Genomic DNA, 21,311 nt, shown 5'->3' on the forward strand with positions numbered 1-21,311 from the left:
GGCCTTCGGCCCTCCGCGTAGTTACTGTGGGGATTGTAAGATTTGTAGGGAAGTTGGACCTCCGGCCCGCCGCGCCGCTTTTTAGACACCTTTACTTATATTTTCTTGCTTGAGTTGCTTGGGAGCACTGTCTGTACGCAGCTCGGAACTTGGACCGGAGCAATGACCGTCGGGCTGTAGAACGCTCCCTCAGGCTGGTAGGGAAATTTGACTTTGTCCCCTCTCGCCGTCGTTTTTGACTTTTCCAAAAATTTTTTTTCTCATTTCTATTTTTGGCCCCCGTTGTTACCAAGTCCCAAACTTGAACGCGCTCGGACAGAAAATAAAAAAAAAATTTCAAAGTCGGCCATTTTGAAATTTTGTAAATGCCATTCGATGGACCTCAGATAATTGTACAACATTAGTTCAAGCACATTTAACCTTTTTTATACCGTTACGGAGCTATGGGGATTTAAAAAAAAACCTCCATACAAACTGGTAGGGAAATTTGACTTTGTCCCCTCTCGCCACCGTTTTTGACTTTTCCAAATTTTTTTTTCTCAATTCTATTTTTGGCCCCCGTTTTTACCACGTGCCAAATTTGAACGCGCTCGGACCGAAAATAAAAATAAAAAATTTCAAAGTCGGCCATTTTGAAATTTTATAAATGCCATTCGATGGACCTCAGATAAGTGTACAACATTAGTTCAAGAACTTTTAACCTTTTCCGTACCGTTACGGAGCTATGGGGATTAAAAAAAAGACCTCCATACAAATTTCAATTGGCCTTCAAAGGGCGCCATTTTGAATTTTTCAAAATTTTCTTTTTGTATACTAATCTTAGGGCAGCTGTCCACCCGTGTGCAAAATTTCAGCGCGCTCGGACCATTTTGAAATTAAAAAAAAAAAAGTCGGCCATTTTGTTTTTTTTTAATGCCATTCGATGGACCTCGGATGACTGTATAACATTTGTTTGAGCACTTTTCACTTTTTTGTACCGTTACGGAGCTATAGAAATTAAAAGAAAAACCTGCATTCAAATTTCAATTGGCCCTCAAAGGCCGCCATTTTGAATTTTTCAAAATTTTCTTTTTGAATACTAATTTTGGGGCGACCTTCCACCCGTGTGCCAAATCTCAGCGCGCTAGGACCATTTTGAAATTTTTCAAAAAAAAAAGTCGGCCATTTTGAATTTTTTTTAATGCAACTTTTTTATACTCGGATACCTGTATGACATTTGGTCGAGCACCCCCCGGCTATCTCTTACGGTTTAAAAGTTGCCATACAAAATAAAAGTGGCCAGTTTTCCCACATTTGAGCATTTTTCAATTTTTTTTTATTTCATTCGAATCAAGGCCGCTTGGAGATTCTATGACCAAAATTTGAGCTCTCTACGACAAACTTGAAAAATCGTCAAAAAAAAAAGTCGGCCATTTTGAAAAAAAAAATGGCGGCGTCAAAAACTGCCCAGGGTTCTCTATGACATTTGGTCGAACACTCCCCGGCTAACTCCAGCCGTTTGGCCAGGCCGTCCAACATTTTTTTACCAGAAACTACAAAAAACGAATAGCAATTAAAATAATTGTATTATGTATAGAGGACACAGTTCAGATAAGAAAGCACATCAAATATTTTATATTTTATGTTGTGTAGGTAAATTACATATTTAATGATATTGAGATTCATATTATCTGTTTCTTCTGTGACAATTTGATATGTTTTCTCTGAAGAAGAACGACGTATTATTAAGCAATAATATAATTTATTGAAATTAATTTCCATAGAGTACCTAGTCTGTTCATATTCTTTGATGAATACTTTTGCATGTTAAATTGTATCTTGTTATTTAATGCATGTTAGTTATAAGATGTAATGTTTTGAAAAGAAGTTGCCCGCCGAGTTTCTTGCCGGTCCCATAGTGGATACCCCCCTCCCAACTGAGGGGGGACTGAAATCTTCTCGAGGCTGAGGCGTAGGGTTAGAGCCGGCGTAGCTTTATTTGACGTTCATATGCGCATTGTAATATGCCTACTTGAAAAATAAATATTTCATTTTCATTTTCATTTTCATTTACCCGGAACCGGTAGACCGACGGTCTGATCTATCCGGGGTCGCAGGACCAACCTCTATACGACAACACCAAACACTGCCACCTGCAAAAACTCCCTCTGCCCATTTTTTGAAAAATGTCAGTCGGGTTGTAGCTTTATATTATATAGAAATTCAGCTCTGTAGGTGACGCATTCATAGCACAGGCACTAGTTTTCATGTAAAACCAATTAAACTTGAACTCATTATTTTTATGACTTAGATACTACAGTGACAGCTTAAAAAAACTACTTGCTAGAAATCTGCCTATTCAGCTGCACGTATTAATTAAGGCACACCACGCCACAGTGTGGAAAAAAAGGTTTTTATGCAACCTTTTTTTTGTATGCAACCTGTCAGTTCAATCTGAAAATTCTGTCAGTATGAGCTGACAGGTTGGATGCAAATCTTTTTTAAGATTATGAATTTCTCAGACTGTCTATGGCGTGCCTAAGACTAGGGAATGCAATAACCGACCAAATTTCATAACCGGTTACAATTTTTTATTATGTGAAGAATAACATTTGTACCCATAGGAACTTGAAAATATTATAGAGAATAGAGAATTTATTTGCATACCTCATTGATTCTGTACACCCATGGGCCCACATACATATGTACATACATGGACCCTGATACGGGTGTAGCAAAGTGTAAATGTGTCACTTATTAATATAAATATCTGGGTGACCGAGCTTCGCTCGGTTCTGTATCGTATCATTGACATGTGTCGCCATCTAGTTCAAACAGCCTTAACAACACAACTACTCCACACGAGATTGCGCGCGTTTCGCCACTAAAACTCAAATAGTGTATTTTTCTATTCATTTTAGCCTTGACCTGTGTCGCCATCTAGTGTTTGCAATAAATAGTACTTACATCGACCGAAAGAATTCTGTCTTAACAGTACAACTACTGCACATGAGATGGCGCGCGAAGAAAAACGCATGAAAACTCGAAAATTCGCGTTTTCCGGGACCTAAGGATAAGTTAGACCGATTTTTCACCCCCAAAAACCCCCACATAACAAATTTCAGCGAAATCGTTAGAGCGGTTTCCGAGATCGTCAGTATAAATAAATATACAAGAATTGCTCGTTTAAAAGTATAAGATTGTATTATATTCCATGTACGGGCAGAAAGTTTCAATTTCTAACTAAACGTAATGTACTCGTATAGCCTTCCCATCAGTTGCTCATACCAAGCGGCAAGCGCCCCAGTCTTATAAGATGTGCTTGAATTTGATATAATTATTATTGTTGCACAGCTCAGCACATAATATGTGCAGTGCAGTGCATTCCAACTTTCATTATCATTTAATATGTTATCTTTTATTCGAGATACCGTTAGTACAAACTCCGTGTTAAAAAAAATTGAATAAATATGAAAAAATTAAAAGTATCAAAACTATTTGTCAGTTATTTCTTAATTGCATTGCATGCATATTTTACGTAAATGAATACTTCTTTAAATATACTTACTAATAAATGAGACTAATTACTAGGAAATCAAATCAAAATAGGCAATTTCGTATTAAATACCACACAAATAAATGAAATAAATACCTCGTTCTCAAAGTATTGCTTTTATACAATTTTGTAAGGATTGTAGCGAAAACGAAAAAGTAGTGGTAAAACATTTAAGTTGGTAACCCTGACGCCCCTTGTGACGCCACGAACGGCACGAACAGCCGCACGCACACCAGTCCGCCATCTTTCTTACCTTTTTGATTGTTGACTTCATGACTTGTAAATTTTGTAATTAGTTTTTGCCGACGTCCACCGTGCCGTTTTTTAAGTAATTTTTGGTATTTTACAAATTGTGTTACTTTAGTGGACACGTGGAGACATGGACGCTGACTGTTGGAAGAATTCGTCAATTCAGACTGGCGCAAAGAGCTATCAGGGCGCGATGCCAGGAATTTCATTGCGAGACAGAATTCGAAATGAGGATATTCGCCAACGCAATAAAGTTACCGACATTGCAAAAAGGATTAACTCAAGTGGGAATGGACCGGCTATATTTTTCGCAGAGATGACGATCAATGGGGTCGCCTAGTATTGCTGTGGAGACCTAGCCTGGGTGGCCGAGGTGGCGGGAAACCACGAGCAGATGGTCGGATGACATCAAAAAAGGGCAGGGCCCACCTGGCACAGAACCGTCACATATAGAACGGAGTGGAAACCCACGGAATGCAGACCAGGATTATATAGTAAGTATTTTGTTTCTTAAGTTTTGTATGGATTCTTTGAATGAAATGAGTTCCATCGAGTTAACTGCACTTTGCGTTAGGCGTCCATGTGTTTTATTCTTAGTGCCAGGCAGGCAAGCATGGGATGGCCTAATGTTTTATCATTTATCGCACGACCATGCTTGCCTGCCAGTTCTGGTTATTTATTGATTTAGGTCGAGTTTGTTTGTTTGGTTTAGTTTTTAGTTATTTAAAAAATAAAATGCCCTAGGTATGCTGATCTAGGCCTAATCAAGCCAGCAGCAGCGGGACATGTTGCCCGCTCTAACGTTATCCTGTTAATTAGATTATATGAGATAGATTAGATAGAATAAATTTTATGGTATGAGGAGAAAACCATTCAAATCTAATTGAAACTAACTACTTCTACTTGTGTAAATATATTAATGATGCTGATTTATTCAACTAATTTTATATTTTCAGCTTTAGGTATGAGTTTGTTACTTTTGCTCATAATAACATGGAGTATGTCACAGCTGCTCCACGGGCTGCATTGAGGGGCAACAGGAGCGAAAATGTTAAAATGGAAAGGAGCTCCCCCTTTCAATTAGGGAATCTTAGGTAATATACTATTGTTCTTTATTTGCATACCATATAATTTTTACAATATGTACATATTTGGACCCTGAAAAGGGTATAGCAAAAATCTCTTACTAGTTTGTGTTATTAACTAGATTTATAGTATAAAAATTGAGGTTCCACTCTCAACTGTTTCCTCCTCTAAAACTTAATCAATCAGGATGAAATTTGAGGATTTGAATAATAATGAAATAATCTGTGTCGTACCGTTTGGTTTTTTTGGCTAATTGTTGACCCATTTTGACTATCCTACGACAGTCCGACACATATATAAATGATAATAAATATAATAATCTGTGTTGAAAAAACCAGGGAGGAAATAGTCGAGAGCTTTTGTATGGAGAATTAACCCCTGCTGTAGTAAATCGCCCGTTTCTGCTGAAGTAATTATGGATTGAATAACACTGACTCTCTTTTCTCTTTTTAGGATATGCTAAGGCAAACAGAAGGAGGCAAGGAACGGACTGCATCAATTGCTGTCTGGAACCAATCTTGTGGGATGACTTCTGGACAGGGAAAAACAATTTCATCATCTACCCTAATACTGACGAATGTTCTAAAACGTAAGTACTTATGAACCCTTCATAAAGGGCAATGTCCATCTTTTATTACAAGCTTTTATTCAACTTGCCTTGTTAGTGTGTTAGTGTTAGTTTGGGTCAAAACGTAGAAGCTAAATTTGACCCACTTCCCGGTTTTCGATTGAGCTGAAATTTTGCATGCATATGTAAATCATGTGACAATGCAATATTATGGTATCATGGCGCTGATCTGATGATGGAGCAGAAAGGTGGTCATAGGAACTTTGTTATGAAACGTCGTATCCCCATTGAGTAAAAGGGGTTTTTAGAAACATCTCGGAGAGCAGTAGACAACTGTTGAAAGAAAGGTACAGTCGGCGATAAAAAAGCTTGTGCCAAAAATGATGTTTTTGCAAAAGACTTATTCATATGCGTTTAGTACAAATTGATTTAAAATAATATATCTAAAGGTTTCCTAACATTTTATAAATTTTACAGGTGCTGTAAGGCAGACATTTCCAAATGTAACGGAGGAAAGTTTCGAGACATGTAATGGTTTCAACACGCTGCTGAGACCCAACTCAAGAGACGTCAGTTTGTACTGTTTAGTCCATTCTCTATTGGGCATGCTTGTATTGAGAGGTATATATATTGGAGTATAGACATGATGTTTGGTATGAGTATTATATACATCCTTTTGAGTCAAATAGGACCGGTAGCCACTTTGAACTCCGTGTCCGAAAGGGTCAAAGTATGGAGCTCCCGGTACTCAGAAAAAAAATTCTGGCCTATTTTGAACTTTCGAGTCAAGTTTGGTGTCATTTTTAAACAGTTCGCTTCGTTTTTAAATTGAAGAAGATTAAAAATCACAGTAATATTATAAAGGCAAAAGTTTGTGAGCATACCGTGTTTGTTACTTCCTCACGCCACGCCCAAGTGCCTTAACAAATATTATTTATAAAATTAAGTATGGAGGAAGTACGATATACCCTAAGTTAACACGTCGCTTCTTCTTGATCGTGGGTAACACTCGGGGCGCAGTATAATGATTATTAAAAATCTTTATGCTGTCCCCTATGCTGCGATGGCGATCGTTGCAGTACTTTCAATATTTTTTTTACATCAAATATTAGAATCATCAAAGATTACTAATAAAATAGGCTTTTTAGAAATATTTTTTAAAAATCATGATTAGTATAAAAATACGGAAATATGAGGATTTGTTTGCATTTCGTGGCTACTAAAAATTCATTATTAATAAATATTGTGCTATATTTTGCTATGGAACCCTAAAAAAGTAGTTACATAAAAATGACACTAAAATTGACTCAAAGCTCAAACTAATCGGCCAGAATTTTTTTCTGAGCAGCAGGAGCTCCATACTTTGAACCCCTCTCCCCCCTTCGGACACGGAGTTCAAAGTGGCTACCGGTCTTGTTTGACTCGGGAGGACGTGTATAATACCCATGTAGATGTAGATGTAGTGTAGGGACGCCTGGCCGGATACAGGCGGGCTGTCGATCGCTGGTGCGTTCATTCAGCCCAATTCCCTGGAGTTGGAGCTGCAGGTTACTGTCCCGGCTGCCCTCCCACACTTCTCTCCTCAAATCTTCTTGTTTTCCTGCAGAACATAATACCCATACTAAACGCCAATGCTCTACTCAAAAATTCACTTTTTCCCAATAGAGAACGGACTGTGTTAGACAGTGCATGTTGTTACACGGTACATTTTTCTAGAAGACCAAATTTATAAGTTCCTTAGTTATTCTATTTTTAACTAAATAAGTTCTTGTACTATAAGCAGTAATCGGAATAGGCAGAGTAGATATATTTATTTTTAAACGAAATGACTTCCTTGCGATAGTATTTTTTCAGTACAGATGGTATTTTTTTTACGCACTAGTGCGAGAAGTGGTTCATTATACGCCAGGTCGAAACTTCGGAGGCTCATCTGTACTGAAAAACGTCGTACGATACACGTGCGAAAAGGAAATTCGTAACTCGTGTCGATTTAAAGATTTTTATCGCTACTCGTTTCGAACTTCCTTTTTTACGCACTTGTATCGTAATGTACTATTTTTCCATATTGGAATCTTTCGCTTGCTCGAGTATCAATATTGGCACGTGCAGTTAAACAATAACTTTGCCCCCTTGTAAAACAATTAACTATTTTTTCAGTACAGATGGTGGTTTTTTTACGCACTAGTGCGAGAAGTGGTTCATTATATGCCAGGTCGAAACTTCGGACTCCGAAGTTTCGTTCGGAGGCTCATCTGTACTGAAAAACGTCGTAAGATACAAGTGCGAAAAGGAAATTCGTAACTCGTGTCGATTTAAAACACTCCCTTCGGTCGTGTTTTAATTTATCGCCACTCGTTTCGATCTTCCTTTTTTACGCACTTGTATCATAATATACTATTTTAACAGCCTATATTGTGTCCCACAGCTGGGCAAAGGCCTCCCCTAGCACACTCAACGAAGCCTACCTCATCGGAATTAATTCGTGTATAAGCGAATTTTGGTATAATTGTAGGGAATGGTGTCTAAATCCACATTCTCAAAGTACTCGGGGGTTTGGATGGAGATAACGGGTAGAGGGGGTGTAAAAAGTCCCTTTTTTTTAGTTTTTCGTGAATACTTCTTAAACTGTGCCACGTAGCAAAAAATGTTTCAAGACACAAGTAATCTTCAGAAAATTCTCTACAAAAAAAATATGTTCACTTTTTATCTGGGATCATGAAATATGGAGAGGAAAAGATGGACAGAGAAGATTTTTTTTTATAATGCAAGTGTGATGAAAAACATTGTGCGTAACTCGGGAAGTATGAATATTACTAACTCGACTCTTTAAATCGCTCCAGCAAGCCAACTTACTCTCGTTAGTACAATGTACTATTATTGTCCGTCTTTTCCCCTCCATACCACCATTACCACCCCGACCCAAGAGTACTTTGAGTATGTGAATTAAGACACCATTCTCTACAACTATGCCAAAATTCGCTTATACACGAATTATTTCCCCCGACAGGCAGTTAAAAGTTGGGCGTGCTACCCTGTTTTCCGCCACTCGTCATGGTTTTTAAATTTCTTTAATTAACTATTTATCTGTTAAAAAGTTAGTGGACATTAGTTTAACAACGTTTTTTTTAATATTTTATTTTCGAGTTAGGTCAGTTTGCAGTGTATTTTGACCTATTTAGAACTATATTAATTACGGTAGGTTCCCGGGACGTTAGTTACGCAAAAAAAAATGTCGTAAGGAAGTCTACTTTTTATATGTTCTACCAAGTGTAGGTAAATGTACTCTGCCTATTCCGATCACTGACTATAAAGCTTATTAAAACTCCATCGAGACTAGACTTCAATCATTTTTAAGAATTAACTTAATTGCGATTATAATAGAGTTTATACTAATAACATTCACCAGGATAATGTGTCATATTTTTATCAAAATGTGCGTGTGTACTGACAATAGTTATTTGTTATACAAGGGGGCAAAGTTGTATTTTAACGCCGAGTGTGGAATTGAAAAACGAGCAAGTGAAAGGATTCTATAGTTGAACCACGAGCGAAGCGAGTGGTTCGAGAATAGAATCCTGAACTTGTGAGTTTTTTAACACACGAGAAGTAAAATACATTTGCACCCGAGTGTAACACAAAACTTTTCCCCTCGCTATAGCGAGGAAACTACAACGCAAAAAATGCGTTTATCACTGCTTCCAGTAGTTCCACAGGTGGTAAATCATCTTTATTACTAGATTCACCTACTTTTATCAATTTTAAAGCAGTTAATTTGACTTTATTCAAGGTGAAATTACTTTACCCACTAGTGGATAAAATGCGTTTTTACCCGCTGGTATTAAAGGACAAAACACGTGTTTCCGAGCTAGTGAGGGGAAAAAATCTTTTTCAGTACAGATGGTGTTTTTATACGCACTAGTGCGAGGTCGAAACTTCGGATGGCCATCTGTACTGAAAAACGTCGCACGATACACGTGCCAAAAGGAAATTCGTAGCTCGTGTCGATTTAAAATACTCCCTTCGGTCGTGTTTTAATTTATCGCCACTCGTTTCGTACTTCCTTTTTTACGCACTTGTATCGTAATGTACTATTCTGCGTGTGTTATTTTCTCACCCCCGTGAATTTCGGCAGACTTTTTTGTAAGCAAAGGAGGAGCAGCTTATAAGTAGTATAAAAAGCTATTCGCTAGGTGCATGACTGGTGCTGTTCTCAATTTTTTGGGCTTTTCCATATTAAATTAAATTCTATGGTTTAAAGTTAGTTCCAATCCAACGGCCGCTGCTGGCATTGATGTTGGACAAGCCCATGATGACGTGTATTTATAACAATCAGCGCCACTCTGTCACGCACGTTGCCAATACTTATTAGGTTATTACGATTTAATAAGCTTGTAATCGTCACTTTTGTGATATAAGCATGTAACGATCAAAGTTTTCCTTCCCTTGTCACATCCCATAACAATTTAATTTTTATTATTATTCTCAGTATTTATTTTCTTTCTTAGGTTAGGTGTTTTACAATATGTATATAAAAATAAAATATAAAAACATTTACAAAACAATATACAATAAAAACATATAAACATATTATAAAAAACCTAACCTAGGGTGCCGCCAGCAGCGGGGCAGGGCCCAAGCTGCCGGTGGTTAGGGCCGCAGAGAGAGGAACCGTTGAACTATCCGTGCTGTGTCCAAGATCACCGCCTTCTGCATCCCCTTGATCCAGCCACCTAGCGAGAGTCTCTTAAGATGTTGGTCGAGACTCTTCGCTATGAGACCGTTCGCTGAAACGACTATCGGAACAATGATCGTTGATTCAACATCCCACATGGCGGTTATCTCGTGAGCCAAGTCTAGGTACTTACTGGACTTGTCCTTCTCGGCTTTCACGAGATTCTCATCAAGGGGATATTGATGTCAACGAGCACTGCCCAGCGTTGCGGTCGATCTATTATCACAATGTCAGGCTTATTGGCTACTATAGTCCTGTCAGTGATAATAGATCGATCCCAATAGAGCGTGGCACGACCATTTTCGAGAACTGGCGCAGGTAAGTACTTGTAGTACGGTACTTCGCGGTTCACAAGGCCGTATTGAAGAGCAAGTTGCTGGTGCATAATCCTGGCTACGAGATTATGTTTGTGCAAGTACTCGCCGTTAGCAAGATGAGAACAACCGGAAATGATATGCCTGAGTGACTCTCCGGGACGGCGGCATGCCCGACAAATGTCGACCGTACCGTCCTTCAGGATATATTTCCGGTAGTTGTTCGTCATCATAACTTCGTTCGCAATTGCACAGGCAAAACCCTCGGTTTCTCCGAAGAGGTCCCCGAATCGTAACCAGTTCACCGATGCGAGCAGATTCGGGATCGGGTCCCGTGAGGGCCTTGTAGAATCGCCCGTGTAGCTGCTTGCTCTCCCATACCGCCTTGCGGTCCGCAGTACTTAGTACCACAGGTTTGCGCCAGTTCTCTTTCGCCAAGGAGAGCGGCGTGAGGTTTCCGTTTACTGCCACCACATCACGATACATCCCGCACTCGTTGTTAAGGAAGTAATCCCTGAGATTGTACACCTCACGGTTGTGGAGATCTTTGGCGTTTAGGAAGCCTCGACCTCCGCACTTCCGTGGGATGTACAATCTCATAACAGACGAGCGCGGGTGTAACATACGGTGTGTGATAAGCAGTGAGCGGACCCTCCGATCCAGGGCGTCCAGCTCAGTCTGTGTCCACCTTAGTATGCCAAAAGAGTAAGTGAGTAGAGGCATTACTCAGGCGTTAAAGGCGCGCACTTTGTTGCCTCCTGACAAAAGACTGTTAAGGACTTTTGTGAGCTGACTGAAAAAGCGCTCCTTCACCGACTGTCTAATGCCAACATCCTCAATACCCAACGACTGTGACATACCAAGGTACTTATAGGTTTCTGATTCAGAGATAGATCTGAACGACATCGTCTCAGAAAGCTGTAAATTTTCTGAATTTACAACCTCTCCCTTTTTATTAGTATTATTAAGTACAGAGACTACATTTCTGTTTTTGGTTTATTTTTGAAGATTATTATAAATTTAAAGTGTACCCAGGTATTGGCTGTTGTATTTATTTATATCTGAATGTTTTTCATGTAATGTAATGTAAATGTTTATCATGTATTTCAGTCTGAAAGTTTAAACATATTATTATGTATATTTCATGTGCTGTGGCTAGTGACGTGTATAAGAGCCCTTGTGGCCTACTTGCTGAATAAATGTTTGTATTTTGTATTTATGATTTAAAAAACATGTTTTCATGAAAACTTATGTGCGTATTAGTTAAGAGGATGTAACGTTAGCGTTTTAACGCTTCTTGAATAATCAGTCCTGTCACGGAAGGCGTAAAGGAAGTTCCTTTTTAACCTAATAAATTTCAATAGAAATAACGCCTGACCGAATACTGAAGTTTACTCGATGACAAACGTAAGTCCACACGCACGGCGATATAGGCGTTTAAAGATCGTACAACCAGTATGTAACGTCACCGCGGGGCGCGGAGGGGACTAACGGATAGGCCTCGTCCATTTGGATCGGCGCGGCGACGCGAGTTGCCCGCTCCACTTATTTTATTTTTTTAAAAAAGGCACTCGGACGATGGCGTTCGAAGGGTTTTTTACATTCATTTAAACATGAGAACCTAATTTAATTCGTGTGTGAGTGTTTTCCCCCGCTCGGGTGAGTGTTGCAAAAAATATTTTATAGCTTGTAAGTAATTATTTCATCTTTACTGTGTTAATCCTTCCTAAAATAGCAGGTGCTTTATTCCTTTTATATAATTAGTAGCCTTTCATTATGCCTAAGCGCTGTAATTGTGAGCTACAGGTATCTTTGTTCTTTAGCGTAATTAATTTCTACCCACTTTACTAAAAAGTGAAATCATGATTTGCAATTTTCATGCAAATGTTAATTAGTTTAAGTGTATTCATTGCGACACTTAGTTGCTATTGCTTAACAGAATGAGTTTTAAATGTACATTCCAAGTCATGTAGATTTAGAGAAAAACAATAAAACTGCATAAGTGCATACCCATATAACAAAGCTGATTTTGTATGCTACCACCACATCTCTGATCACTATTTAATGCTTTGAGCGTGCCTTCCTGCTTTCTGCACTTCCCACTTGGCGCTTTTACTTCATAAGGCAGAATGTCGCAGGCAGTAACGCAAAATCGGACATTTCACTAAACGTCCAATAATAACGAATTCCAGGGGACCTACCACCTACCACCCAACACTGGCTCCGGAGACCACCTACTGCTCTGCCGCACCCTGAACACTGGGAAGAAGTGACGTCACACCTTGCCATGCGCGCCGTCCGCTGCTTCACCGAGCGATAGTCAGGGAAGTGCCACTCGTTCTAAAGCGTCTTCAAGTGAATGCGAGCTCGATCTAAATTGTTCGGACTTACTCCTGAGATCTATTTTTTAATCTTTTCGGCTGCCTACCCTACATTTGTAATTTTTTTTTAAAAAGTAATTTTTTTGTATTATAATTTTTATTTTTGAAAAGATTGTTTTATTTATATAACTAGTAAAGAACCTAACGTTTCAAGGAAACAGGAATAGTCATTTCTTCATACAAATATTCTCGACTGTATCTTTCATTGTTTTTTTTTTTAAGTTAGAGCTTGGTTTTTAGTGCATTCCACGAGAATATCCTTTACGAAATACGTATATAAGGCAGCTACTCCAATCAAGTCAGTGAAGCTCGAGAAAATACTCTTAAGTCATGACTCATGAAAGATGGTCAGGCACAAAATCGCTTTCTTAGCGTTGTCAGAAGTATTAGAATAATTGTATTTTGCTAAGGACATTCTCGTGGAATGCCCCTTTTACCAATACTTCATATTGTGTCTGACTGTTTTGCTTCTTTTGATTTTATTTTGACACAGCTGCAAAGATAGGCGTGGTACCTATTCAAATCTGACATCGACTATCCAAAAAACTAAACAGTCCGACACAGACAATCATTATCATCCAGATTTTAACATTTGATTACGATTGGTTAGGTTTTGGAGAACGAAACAGTGGAGAACAAAACCTTGATTTTTTCGATTTTTTAGGCACTAAATAATAGTAGTAGTATTCACGCACACTGTTTTAAAATGTGTTTGTGTGTATTATAATAGATATGTCATTGTCAATTCAAATATGTAACACCATTAGTATAAATAAGTATTATCACTGTACATTAGTATGGTGCTGGTTTTCTGGTCTGAAGGGTTAAAAGAAAAAAATGAAATAAATTATGTTGGCTGTATATCCATGTTTTTGTTTTATAAACATCAATGATTTTTGTGTGTGGTATTTTTAAAGTTTGACTTTATTTGTTTCTAGTTATTAAGCTGCACACGAACAGCAGCGAGCCTGGGCGAGCCCGCCCGCCCGCCCAGGCTCGCTGCGGTCCGCACGCAGCTCGCAGAGCACCTTGCGTGCATTTGTATTTGCGACGTCCTATCAACCACAAAAATTAATTTCCCTGCAATATCCCTATGAAATGTTGTGCGAACGATTCACGAGTTACTTACTCATGACGTGCAATTAGCAAGTTCTAGCAATATTATTTTTTGACTAAACTAGTAAGTTGCCAGTGATTTATTGACACAACATACCAAATGGTTATATACCAGAAACATTATGAGCGCTACTTTTAGGTACATTACAAGTGTAACTTGCAAGGAACTTCACTAGAGTTGTTAAAGCAATGTTACATTTGTAACTTATTAAAAGGTGCCAGTGAAAAAATTATATAACATACAATTTCAAACTTTTTGGTTTATTACAAATGTAACCTTGCCGTAATGAATAGCGTGTAAGTTACGCACAAGTTGCATATGTGCTATTGTTGCAATGTACAAAAATGAACTTCTTAAAAGTTTTCGTCATAACTTTCTAGTAAGTTTATATTTCAATGTATCAGCAACATTGCTATTCAAAGTTATAGAAAGTTGTAAAAATCCGATCTGGGAAACTTACAGGGTTTATCTACAGCGCGGCCGAAAGCGTTTAACATCAATATGGCTCAAACATTGCCCAAACGTTGCAAGCTTGCAATTGTAAGTTTCAAGCTCCCAGATGTAGCATTGAGCAATGTTACCGCAAGTTCTGCTTGCTTAACGGGAGTCGACGATAAATTTATTCGCGATTAACGTTAATCGAAAATCTTCGATCACAACTAATTATTATTATTATTATTATTTCGTTTTAGACAGGCAGCTGATGCTGGTACGTCTAAATCATAGTTCACTTTGCACGATTTCACTACTTAGATAGTTTGTATTAATCGTCCTTTCCAATCGATTAAAACTAATTAATCGTCTTATTTTAATCGTTAATCGTTAGTCGTTTACTTTTTGCCCAACTCTGCTACTTCCAATGCTACCAAGGTTATGACGCTGACTGTACAGGCTTTTATTGCAAACTGTACTTTTTTGCACAATCATCAATAACTCATCGAGAGGATAATAACTAGGCCAAACACGACGAATGAAAGAGATAGGTTATTTGACATCATGGTACTGTTTTCGGTGATTGTCATTATTCAAATTAAGAATCAAATCCCAATGAAATCTATAAAGATATTTATGTAGCAATAGGGTAAGTAAACGTAAGTACGAGTAAGCAAAGTAAGCAAGAACGCAAATTTTATAATGTTGCTGCAAATGTAAACATATTTACGGCACATTCACAGGAAATCTTATTCTGTAACATGCAATGTAAACCTATTATGTCGCAATTTGTGACAATGTTTCTATGGAAGACAGATTGTAAACTGAACTTTGGTGCGATAAGTGAAAAGATGAATCTGTCATGTGTGTTGGAAGCATATTTTTGTCATGCAGTGTGTAAAATTATTTAAATGTAAAGGTATTTTTGTAACACTCAACTGTAAAGAAAGGTATTTTTGACCTCGACTGTACCTAATGTTAAGTTAGGTGTCTTTGCTCAGTGTTGCCTAGCAAAATTTTTCAACAGCTGCCACTGATACCATGGTATATGTATTCTTTTAATTACTAATATTAAATTATATTTAAATGACAAAAAGTAACAATCACAAATCGTGTCTTTGGTGCGGGCGCTGCTAAATACGCCCCGGCCCTCTAACCTTTAACCTTTCTAAATCCCTAAGCCCTGTCTAAACAGAAAGGGAGCACTAAGATAGGAAGGTAATATAAGAAATCAAGCTTAAATACCTAACCCTCTAAGCCTCTTAGTACGATGTAAGACTGAGTACCTACGTACGCCTTAGCTTAGTTTTGTTAGCTAAGATTGTACTATTATATATTCTGTGGCTAAGATTCAAAAACTCCTAAGTATTTAGTACCGTAACAAAACGTTTTCAGTTGTCTTGACCTACATCGGTCACATGCAATCCTTTAGAGTTTCGTTTAATAAGCAGGTTTAAATAACTTTAAGTGTACAATAGATTCTTAAAGTGAGGTACTCAAGGTCCTTTTTAAATTTGAAAAAATCTTCTTATTAGGGAATACATCCACTGATCATGAAAATCGGAAGATCTTTATTTACAACATCTTATCTAAACCTATAGCATTATTTATGATTCGCTCAATTTTCGGGCCGCTACGCGATAGATATCGGCCTATTTGGCTCGGCCATAAAATATTGACGGGCATGAAGCTCACGCGCGTATGGCTGATAGATTCGAGCGTCGCGGCGTTCCGACGCCGACTGATGCCCTCAACGCCCGTAATGACCTTCATTTCTCTAGCTTCTATGTATAAATATTGCGATATTAAAGCTTTATGCATCAGCCGCAGGGATGCATATTTATAGGACGTTTATAGCTATGCTTGAAGGACTCAGAAATACAGGAGCGATGACAGGCGCAGTCGTGCGACATGAAATTTCGCCTGACTAACTGCAACATCGCGCCACTTTTGGCGATTTTATGCCCATAGCGATGTCAGGCAAAGTCGTGCTACTTCACGAAACATCGCCTTACATATTTAGCTAGCGACATCGCACCACTTTTGTCTGTAGCGAAGTCTGGCGAAGTCGTGCGATTTCATGAAACTTCGCTCGACATACCTGTGACTTGAGCAACTTATGCATATGTACATATAACATTGCGATGACCAGCGATGCCGCGCGCAAGCGATTGTTTTAGGTAAACTGCTTATGAGCCTGTACATTTTTAGGGAGGCTTACGAATAATAAATTAAGTAATTAGGTATCTGTTGCACTGAAGCTGAAGCCTACATAGTTTGCTGTGATTTGCCTTGAGGCAGTGATTGAATGAAAACGCAAAGAAAGTTAAGAAAGATTCTGGCCCATAGGTACATTTCGGTGAATCGTATGCCACTATGGAGCAACTGATTTTATTTTCACAATTTTGTGATAAGCTCTAGGCATAAATAGATAACCATATCTTAATATAAAAATACGAAGCCATAATTAAAGCCGTACAATTACAAAAACCCCGAAGTGCCATAATGTCGCACTCGCATATTGCAAAATGAATTAACATTTAGGCACTTAAATGCACCGTACAAAATGTGGCTTTTTCATCTCCAGAGGCGGTCAAAAATTAATTTACACGGGCGAAACTCGCCAATATGGCGTTATCATTTATTCCGGGCCGGGTGCCGTCCGTAAACACGGTATTTAAATATTCAGCGAAATGCTTGTGTCAGGTGACCTTTCGTGGCGCCAGTGTCGTAAACATGTATACGTATGTATTAGTCCTTGGGCATAAAGTGCAACAGTGTATCTGGACGGATACTGCTACCAAAACGGGACTAGGTCAGCCGGCCTAGCTAAAGTTACAATTCGCTATCGCTTCGAAAACGAATAGTTTCTTGTCTCGCCCTTACTCGTATCTACAGACCGTAAGAAACCGTCATCTTGTCACGGCACCTAGGTCGACACAGATAATTTGAAAAGCGACAAGAAAGTGTTTTGAAATGCCAGATACTTTCCGGCTACTTAGGCCTAGCGCCTAGGATCTGCATGTGACATCTGCATCCGACTCTGCCAAGATCATTATCCATCACGCTCGCTCTGATACATTGTTGGGATGGGAATTAAATAAAACATAGTCCACAGAAACTCCATCGACATAGCATATAGCATGTATGTATATAGGGACGCGATTAACTGAAAAAAAAAAATCTACCAACAAAGCGAATTTTTAGTACCCTTAATTGGATAATGTTCGACCAGGGGGCCGATTTTTGAGTCTCACGGCGTTCGAATTCAGAAAATTGTCACTGAAAATAATAGGCAATTCACCGTTTTCAACCGGTATTTTAGTGACAGTGAGACTCAAAAATCGGCCCCCTGACGAACATGATCATAACTAGACCCTCTTTTTGTATTTTTTTCCGAATAAGAATCATTAGACCTATCAATTGAGCACCAAGGAGGCTTGAACCTACGACCATGACTATTTTTTGCCAAATGTAGGGTCAGAATTCATGAAGACAACAGGTGGCAAGTACAACAAATAGCAATCTAACTCACTTTATGCTAAATTATTACTAAATATTCAATGCATATCTGGATATAGTAGCCATCGAACGCTTAAACCTAGCTATGCTATACATTATTCATTCGGCGCGTCGCTAGAGCTTTACTGTCATAAATAATTCAATTAAATAGCGATACGATTCGATTCAGCCATCCATGTCCATAGTCGGGTTGCCACAAATTCAACTAAATTAAATCTTTCGACTGATAATACATGGACACAAAAAGTATAAATCGACGAATTAAGAACCTCAATCTTTTGACATTTAAAAAATTTCCAGTTATAAAACTTATAAATGAAGACTGTGCATGTATATTGAAATGATATTTCTATATTTAATGAATTAAAGTCAAGGCATATCAAACTAATTTGGCAGCGATTTTGACAGCCCTATCGATGCAAGTGTTGACATCATTTTCCTATCGTCTACTTTGCGCAATTAACATTTTTTTGTAGCCTACATAAGGTTTTGAAATTCGGATTTATTCCTTTGTAATATTTTAAAGATAGAAAACACTTTTTCGACTTTCAATGTCCATGATTCGTCATTACTAAGCCAAAATGGAATTGGGCGGGACAGGTTACTAGCCAGGGGTGATGACAGATGGACCAAAATTGACGGATTGGTGGCTGCCTTTCCTTACGCCAGGCCAGGCCCCCGATATCTCGTTGGAATGACGTCATTCGGAAGGTAGAGGGGCACTTCTCGATAAGATTGACTAGCTCGGGCGGTCTAGCCGAAGTGACAATCATGTTACGTCGTGGCAATCGAAATGCAGTCTGGCTCAGTCGCGCCACTACGGAATAAGAACTAACTATGATACGCTTATGAAGTGCTACCTAAGCGATTGTAACGTTAGCTGGTTACCAGTGTACGTAGCCGAATGCACAAACGCTTCACGAAACGCTCACGAATCATGAACGAATCATGAGCGAATCGTACTCGTTTGGGCATTCGACTATAGTATGAATTTTCTGAGATGCACTTTTCGCTTTTGCCCTAATCTGTTAAACAAAGGCCTTTGTTTCTATTATTCGCAGCGGTTAGCTCCCGTTTAAACGGCACGTGGTATAGTCTCAGTGTAGTTAAAAAGCAACTATCATGATAGCAATAAGGTTCAAATCCATAAAAAGTCTTTCGGAGATAACACGTTTATCTTCAAAAAAAGTTACCTGCACACTGCAAACTGTTTAATAAATTTGAACCATATTGCTATCATGATAGTTGCTTTTTATACACTGAATGCTGTGGAAACGGGAGCTAACCACCGCGAATAATAGAAACAAAGGCCTTTGTTTAACAGATTAGGGCAAAACCGAAAAGTTCATCTCAGAAAATTCATACTATACACACACTGGACTAGTATAAGTATATATAACGAATAGAGGAATATGCTCAACGGTGGAATTTGTTTTGTTGTACAAACAGACATTAGCCGTGTAAACTATTAATAAGGGTGTACGAGCAATAACCATGTAAAATCTGTAATTACGAAATGTCATGAATTCCGCTTAGGTTTAGCTGTTTAGCTGCATAAATTAGTCAGCACAGCGTTATGGTAATCGGGTTGTGTTGCTAGTGTCGGCTGTAAGAATTATTACCTAACGAGAGACAAGCACGCATGCAATATGTCAGATTAACTATATCATGACAAACACAATATGGGTATTTTGACTCAAAACGAAAATTTGAAGATGGTTCTTAGGTAATATTGATAGTGTAAAAGTTTCACGCACGTTTTGTTACAGTTTAGATTATATTTAGTCACTTTATAATTGGACACAAGCACAGAACTTAATTTAGATAGAAGGAACAAATTCATATATTTGTATAGGGGCCGAGCGTGTCAAATTTTGTACTGAAGTTGATTCTTGCCTGTAATTTTAAATATGTCTCAGGCTCTTGATTGTTCATAATTTTTGTGTTGTTGCAATTGAATATCACGTAACGAGGCATTTTTTTATGTTTTGGTTGACTTCAACTTACAAAAATTGACGCCCGAAAGCTGCAAGCTGCGAGTAAAGACGGACAACTCAGTGAATTTCACTGAGTTCATTTGACACGCTAAGTAGATACGTTTGCTTGATCTATGGTATATATGACATCTGTGGACACAAGTCTTTCTAAAATCTAAAGCAATAAGGCAAACACATTCTTTATTCAAAGCAAGTAGTGTTACTTCAATAACCTAAACTTCAAGCTCCCAATACCTACTCTGTGAATAGCAATGTTCAGTTAAAGCTATTGTGAAGGTATTCATGAGTCTTAAGCTCAGCCCGTATTGACCGGACATGCAGCTGTAAAGTCATGTCCGACAAGAACCATTCGTAGTGCCACTTATTTCCACGGAACAAGGTCCTAAATTGAACACCTGTTTGCAGTATTGATGCAACGTCTTTAAATCGAAAATGTCGTATGTTCCTATGAGAGTAGTAGGAAGATAGGATATTTTTGTTTAGAGTGCCCGAAGCAGCTAAATCCTCAGCTGGGGGCTTTCCGATCTCATTTGAATTCATAATCTGGCTACAACCTCGATTTATATATAGCAAATACGAAGCTGAGTTTGCATGTACTGTTTACGAAGCATTCAGTACAAACATTTTATCTGCAACAACTGTTGGATGAGATTTCCATAGGCATTCTCTGTCTTCGTTTTCTATAATTTTCTCATTGTTTTTTATTCTTTTATGTATTATGACATATGTACTCGTATAGGCTGAATTAAAGGCGAATTGTCTGTTGGTAATTATTACTTTACGAAAATTATACTTTATGAATTAATTATTTATTATTAATAATTATGGGGTCACACTGCTATCCAAGCTACCAATAATTAAGTTGCAGTTTTATGTCCAGTTTGAGTTTTGATATGCAATTCAAATAATTGTTGGCTAGCGACGTATGCTGAGTAAACACGCTAGTAGTAACAACAATAATTATACCTACATTCATAATTATGTACTTTTGCTATTTTATAGAGTAATAAAACTGGACCTGTGTGTTTAACTTTGCTTTTAACGAACTTACTTCTGCCCGCGATTTCCTAGAAATTATTTTCATAATACCCAAATATTTGGGAGAAAATCTATTATATAACCATTCCTGTGACTCTTTTTTTGTGCTACTTGGGCTAATAGAGCTTATTTTTTTTAATGTATCTTTTTTCTAAGTTTTTTCTAAGATTGCAAGCGCCACTTTAAAAAAATAGAAACCGTAGTTAACACTAATTTACTCTTTTCGGAAATGCGTAGTTAAAATGATCCGGGTTTCGTGAACATCTTATAAGTATATAACCACATAAAAAGGTCCCATTTTCGTGTATCAAAGTAGAACTCAGAAATGAATGAAATGTTG

The 21,311-nt window shown here is 38.1% G+C and overlaps 1 long non-coding RNA gene across 1 annotated transcript; it reads left to right on the plus strand.

Moving 5' to 3' along the window:
- The first annotated feature begins 3,761 nt into the window (after nucleotides 1-3,761).
- On the plus strand, nucleotides 3,762-7,361 carry LOC125227228. Its single transcript, XR_007177159.1, has 4 exons — nucleotides 3,762-4,278; nucleotides 4,741-4,878; nucleotides 5,324-5,459; nucleotides 5,916-7,361. It is a non-coding gene; the product is annotated as an uncharacterized LOC125227228 (long non-coding RNA).
- Nucleotides 7,362-21,311: the final 13,950 nt, after the last annotated feature.

This window comes from Leguminivora glycinivorella, chromosome 1, assembly GCF_023078275.1.
Source record: "Leguminivora glycinivorella isolate SPB_JAAS2020 chromosome 1, LegGlyc_1.1, whole genome shotgun sequence".
NCBI lineage: Eukaryota > Metazoa > Arthropoda > Insecta > Lepidoptera > Tortricidae > Leguminivora > Leguminivora glycinivorella.